Genomic DNA, 7,448 nt, shown 5'->3' on the forward strand with positions numbered 1-7,448 from the left:
CTGCCAATCACGTATCTAAAGATGACAAACACAACAGAAAATGCTAATCAACCCAGGGCCCGCATCTACAAAGTAAATAAAGAAATTATAAACAGATGCCATAATTTACAACATATGGATAAATAAAGCACTATGTCATCTTTTTCAAAACAGCGGTTCAAGCGAGGTCCAAAACCCTCCCATCCAACCAAGCCCCTCGTGAGTCAATGACTTCACTGGAGCCTGATGTATGTTGATGCTTTTTCCATTCAGCGCTGAATGGAAGTCCGCAACCCAGACTCTGGTTATGGTTGTATAAATCATTTTATTTTCCCCAAGTTCCTACTCAAACAGCCGCTCTCCAAAGACCTTCTAACTTCCATTAACTATAGGCAATGATTGAATATGGTAACTGACGTTTTTGAAGATGGGATGGTTTATTGTCTCGCACTTTTCTAAGTAAAACATCATTTCTATTAATGATTGGAAATGTTTTTTAGAGAGGGGGTGACACAGAATACAATAAGTAGTTAGTAGGAGATTCAGTCAACCTTTTCTGGACTTCTTGACTTTTTGAAACCCCCATAGTCCGCTGTTGGCTGTCCTGCCCTAGCACATAAAGTTAGTAATGCCAAAGATGAGCTAAAACAATATGAAAGGTGTCACGCCCTGACCGTAGAGAGCCCTTGGTTCTCTATGGTGTAGTAGGTCAGGGCGTGACTAGGGGGTGATCTAGTATGTTTATTTCTATGTTGGTGCTAATATGGTTCCCAATTAGAGGTAGCTGTTTATCGTTTCCTCTGATTGGGGATCATATTTAGGTAGCTATTTCCCCACCTGTGTTTTGTGGGATATTGATTGTTAGTGTGTGTTTGGGCACTACGTCCTCACGGTCTTTGTAAGTTTTGTTATTTTGTTTTGTTAGTTTCACTTAAATAAATATGTGGAACTATACTCACGCTGCGCCTTGGTCTGATCATATTCAAGAATGTGACAAAAGGTGTACTTTGAAAGGGTTTGTTTTTCTCTTCAGTTCAACGTTGCAGAAGTTGTTAACATTATAGGGGGGAAAAGATGTGTGTGTGTGTGTTTCCTGGCTGAACTTTGGTAGAAGGTATGAGACATGTCAAGGCTTGACTGTGGTCAAAGCTGTTCTTGCATACGTACACACACACACACACACACACACACACACACACACACACACACACACACACACACACACACACACACACACACACACACACACACACACACACACACACACACACACACACACACACACACACACACACACACATTTGAGCCTTGAGTCACTCTTGCTATGCCTGCATGTTTTGTTCTAAGTGTGAGAGACTGAGATCTTTATCTAGCTACCATGCACTGTAGTCCAGGGATTGCAGTAAGATGGGTAACAGACAGTTTCACAGTAGTGGAGAGATCTGTGCTGATAATTGGGTATGCTCAGATGCACCTTTTTCCAGTATAGAACAAGCTTTGTTGTGGGAACAAAAGTATTTCTGCAATCGCCCACTTTCTATTTCCCAAATCACCTCGCAGTGTAACACTGTGGTAATAATTCCATAGATATGTTATCAATCTTTCTGTTTACTAATAGAAACATATGAAGGGCCAATGTGTCTAGATTAATATTTTCAACACAACAACTGATCATTCAAACAATGATGATATTTTTGCCATTCATAATAACAACACAGGTTTGACTCAGAGAAGGGAGAGGCGTTCAGCATTGACGTTATTGGACAACAACTATACAGTTCAGAGAGGCCTGCACCTCACTGTACCCAACATCAACATGTGTACTGAATGTGATCATCTAATCAACAGATTCTCCATATTCTCCCCCCCCCAGGTGTCTGCACATCAAAGGGGCAAAGGATGGAACGGTATCTCTATGCCTGCACTTACTACTGTGAACAAGCCTGGTTTTAACCCACTAGACATGGCCAAGAAGAAACCTAGGATTTTGAATTTCATTACTCTACCGCTGCATGGTTGATGTGTTGATACCATTTGCAACCTTTAGGTAAGGTTGGACCACAAAAGAAACAAAGCCCTAATTAAGATTCATTATCAAGTAAATACTACAGTACTTTGACAAGATGTAGCACAGAGAAAGGAAAATGTAATCAATCACACTCGACCCTTTTGAAATGAACATATTTTCAAACACAGCAAACAGCAACTGAGAGGCAATGATGGATGATAACTTCCAGACTGTTATGCAGTGGAAACAAGCGTTTTGCTTGTTGTGTAACACCTTACTGAGAAATGTGCAGCTCCTTTATCTAAAGTGTAAAGAAATCAGACAACAAAAGGAGATGTCTACTCCAAGGCTTGGCATATGTGCTAGCTTTGAGGAGATAGACAGGAAACCTTAAATGCCAGGCTTGCGTCTCTGAGTAACGAACATACAGTACATCCTCAGACCGTCTTGTCACATCCAAGCAACCCTAAATAAAACTTCTAAACATACATCATTGCTTTTCCCCTCAGTATGAGAAATATCAGTCTCAGTCCATCATCTTTTATAGTTCTGAGGAGGAGACGTAGCGTTCCCCAATGGCCCCAATAGATCCCCTTTATTAATTCTGGTCCCGGATAACGAAATGACATACATTATTTAACATGATGTATTTTTGTCTTTCTAGTTCGAGTCACTATGGACTCTAAAGCCAACTTTAGTGATGGTGCATCTTTGGCTTGCTCAGTGTAAGAATAACACATTTACAAAGCTCTACATAGTTATCTCTTTCCCCAAAACCGTAACTGCTCAGCCCTGACAAAATATTTTTAAAAACTTCAGTTTGGAGCAAATATGTGAAAACCAAGAGTCCTTAACACCATGCAACAACAATGGCTATTATATCAACCACTGCTCCACCAACCACCATTCAAGACCAATACATCATATCAGTAGTAAAGATAAGAGGTCTATCTAGCCTCAATGAATGTTTTCAGTTGTTCCAGTTTAGAAAATCAAGAGAAATAACAACAGTTGATATATGTGTGGTGAATCTCTTGCTGCCATTGCCAGAGCAACCCTGTAATCTAGCCCATCATAAAACCAGAACAGATTTGGTCTAGCGCTTCCAGGGTGCCATCACTTGAAATTATTTTGAGCCAATCAGAAGGCCTGGGAGAATAATGTTTGTTCCCAAGATTGATTCCCAACTAGATGATATACTGTGAGAAGCAGCCCATTCAAATCTATTTCTCACACATATACAGACAAACTCTCACCAAACTCTCACTCTCCCAAATACACAAGTATGGTTTAGGGTTGAGTTTCCCCTGTCATTACAGAGACAAGGTTAGTTGACTATGAATCATACTCTTCAAGGGTCATTGTTTCTTTTCTGCAAGGATATAACTACCACACTATTATCACAACATCATCCTCCAGCTTCCTGTGTAACACGGTCGTAGATTTGCCTCCTGATAGTAGTTCCATGTAGTAACATCCCAGATTAAAGAAAATCTCAGCTACATGAATCCAGACGTCATAAAAATTCAAATACAATGTGAACATTTGCATTTTGATGGGTTGCTGAAAGATATGTCAATCTTTCAATAGGCATCAGCGTACATCATTTTTTTCATCCCTGTTTGAGTTTAAAAAAAGGCAAATCAGTTCAGCACCAGTTGGGACATCCAATCTCTGTTCTCAGTCTCTGAATCAAGTCAAAACCATCAAAGCCTAAAGTTTAGGAATTTAAAGTCGGTTCAATCTCAGAACGTTTCCCGCAGCCTTTCATGGGTTGCCAAACATTTATTTGTTTTGGATTAGTTTAATTAACCCCGCCTTTCCCAGTATCACACAGAATAGCCCCAGTCACAGCGAAAAGATTACAAGGCCCTCCCTCATATATCCAGCTCAACAACCGTATTGTACCGTGCACAGCGGCAAAATATCTAATATCACTGGATAATATTTTGTTTTTGTTTGACAAGTAAATGGCCCTCTGAGCTGACAGTTCCCATGAGCAAAGACCTGTGCCCTTGGTGTCACCGTGGCAAAATGTTCATGATATCTTGACTTTACTGTACTTAAAAGCTCTATAATATAAAGTGTAAGGGCACCAAAGAAACTGTTAAGTATTTTTAGTCCCAAGGCATTGAGTAGATTGGGCTATTCTCATTCAATTTAAAATAAATTAGAGATGATGAAATTATGAATTATAGATATTTTTTGGAGGGAGAATTTTGAGATGATTTCTATAGGTGTCTTGGTAATAAACATATAATCAAACACCACAAACAGTTGTCATAACATTATTGTATTGGAAAGTGGTTCACTATTGAGGAAAAAGGTTGGGGGATTTAAAAAAAACACGAAGGCAGACTCATCATTTGAGGCATAGTTCTTTTGGCGTCAATATCTTTTCACATGACAAAAGTCATGATAAAAATGACGTGTGAGTATGTAAAGTATTAGTGTTCTAACTATAGCGAAATGTTGAATAAATACAATTGTTTTTCTATTTCAAACTATATCTCTTTCCATGGGTAAAAAAAATATATCTGTTGCAGGGAATTGGGATCAATCCCAGATGGGAACAAATCATTTTTCAAAATGTGGTAAAATGAATCCCGTGGCTTCTAATATAGCACTATAGCACATGCAAGTTCAGTTTGAGAGAACTTTCCTTTGAATGCTCACAAAGAGACACAGACAAGAACAATAATTAAGACTTTAAAGCACTGTTCCTAAGTAATCATATCAAACCAAAAACAGAACAAATCACATATTTTCTTTGTTTAAATTCGAAAGTTGGCATTGTGCTCTCTGAGCCTGAGCTGTGTTTTTACAGTCATACCATGGGGCAAAAATCAAGTGTTTGTCCATCGGTAGACAAGACCAGGTTGGTAATGTACAGTAGGCTACTGTACAACCAGTTTCCACTAATTCCCTTCTTGTTCCTCAAGGGGTCAGCCTTATTCACTTTGCTGAGTCCTTGGTCCTATCAATTATGAAGTAAGCTCACTGACCAGTTCCGCACAGTACATTGGTACAATAAACGTGTTCTGCAGTTCTAAAAGAAGCAGTAGAATATTGCTCGTATAAACACATGAAATGGTTGACATGTTGACTACTTTGTGCGATGGTGTAATCCATGTGAATAATATGGAACACAACAGAGCACTTGTTAGCCTACATTGATTAGCACCATTGACACAGCCATGTACAGCACATGTATCTACAGTGGTCTCGTTTCATCACACATCTCATCGTCATTTACTTAGCCTTCGCGCCACTAATTCTGTCCCTGAGTGAGAAGTCAAGTCTGATCCTTGGCTTTCATCACTCCTCAGGCAGCCAATTAGCAACAGCTCTCTTAGTATTTTCCTTGTATTTCCATGGCTTTTGCCAGCTGGTTAAAAAAATCTGGGATGTTTTCTTTCTTTTTTTTCTTTCTGTGCGACACTCCCCACTTTTGACCTTGGCTTCAGAGAGGATGTTTGGAGCCCAGTCTCTCATAAGGCTTGGAAATGAACAAGATCACACAGAGGAGTTTTCACTGTGTTCTTTATGATTCTGTGCTTGTAATAATCTCCCCACACTTTCAATCCATTAACTTGTAAACACTACTGGTGCTGGCAGGATAAAGAGCTGAAAATCCACCCCTTTATTCATCTTCATGCGATTATTCTTTTATGAATGGCTCGTATCCATTGCTTCTTGTGTCGGACAAAATCTGTGCAGAGCACAGGGGACATGTTATACGATTTTCTCTATTCCTTTTCATGTTGATTGATGCTCATGTATGATCTTTGTTGATGTCTTGTCTTGAAGTGAGACCCTGTGAACAGGAGTCTAATGGGGGATGTCCCCCCTGAGGACGGGCATGCGGTCTGCCAAGTCATCTCATTAGCCTAAAGCAGGAATAACAGCAATCAGAACACATGAACAATTGCTTTCTTGCCTCTTGGTATCTTGGCAGGTATCAATTGGTGGCTTCTCTATAGGTCTTGTGAAACATTAATACCCAGATCATTGGTGCGCGTGTGTGTGTGTGTGTGTGTGTGTGTGTGTGTCTGTGTGTGTGTGTGTGTGTGTGTGTGTGTGTGTGTGTGTGTGTGTGTGTGTGTGTGTGTGTGTGTGTGTGTGTGTGTGTGTGTGTGTGTGTGTGTGTGTGTGTGTGAGACTAAGCATGTATCCCCTTGATAGATGTATACATCCTCTACTTTGCCACAACAGTCCACTAACAGCGGAAAAACTGATCCCGGGATCTGCTGTGAACTGTCAACTCAAAAAATCCAACCCGCCCACTCACCACTAGAAAGCGACCACCGTGAACGCACACATTTAATAGCCGTGCCATAAGTCCCGTGAAAGGCCACTCTGATCTTTTTCTATGTATGACATTCATGTGTTTCACTCTCCAAACCAAGAAAAAAGAAACAACGCAATTGCGGAATTATAACTGTCATTATTTCATTCATTGCGACGTATGACGCTGAGGTGAGATGGCTTATTTAGGTGGCTTTCTAAGGGACGTCATATTAATCTCCACGCAGTTTCAGAAACTGAAGTAATAACAAAAGTAAATCATCAGTGTGTGCGGTGTGCGGGCGCGCGTGTGATTTGTGCGGCGATCTAATGAGCCACTTAACTACATTGTAATAACTATATAGCTAAAAAGTGGTCACATATTTTCTTGTTAGTTGTTCTCACTGTACCACTGTTGCCACTCCACTAACATGCTGAAGTACACTAATTCCTTTTGAGTTTCCTGACGTCCGCTGATGCCTGAGGCCCCCCCTGACTTCCATTTATGGTTTGACTGGGGAAGGGAGTCAGGGGGTCCTCAGGCATCAACCTTCAGCTGCCCACCACTGTGGTCAGAGCCTGCTGCTGTCCCACCAGGCACAAGCCCCAGAGCCCTGGCCACACACACACACACACACACACACACACACACACACACACACACACACACACACACACACACACACACACACAAGGTAATATATACTGTGCATAAACACACACACATATGACACATGGTCATACATAGAGACGCACACAAATACACATGTAGGAGCTTTATGCACACACAAGCACATAGAGCACACACATTTTCATACACTCATACACAAATGTTTCTTTTCAATGTAAAATGTGACCTAAATCCTGAGGGACAGACTGTAGAGAGAACATATCAAAACCAAATCAGACGTGACTTTGAAGATTGATTAGCAATTGAATGAAGCTCATCTGAGTCAATGGCACTCAAGCAACAATCCAAAGTGTTTATTAGCAGAGACTGATGAGGTTAAATTAGGGCTTTCAGGGTATCTGTGATGTAGTTAGATTGTGCCTGGGTGAAAACGTAATCAGGAAGAGTTATTTAACCACCCACGGAAGACCTTGCTGGACTGTGGTAACAAAACAAATGCTAATATCAGTAAAACCGCTAATATCATGTTAGGTGCCGAGGCAA

Source organism: Salmo salar, chromosome 13 (assembly GCF_965601325.2).
Source record: "Salmo salar chromosome 13, fSalSal1, whole genome shotgun sequence".
NCBI lineage: Eukaryota > Metazoa > Chordata > Actinopteri > Salmoniformes > Salmonidae > Salmo > Salmo salar.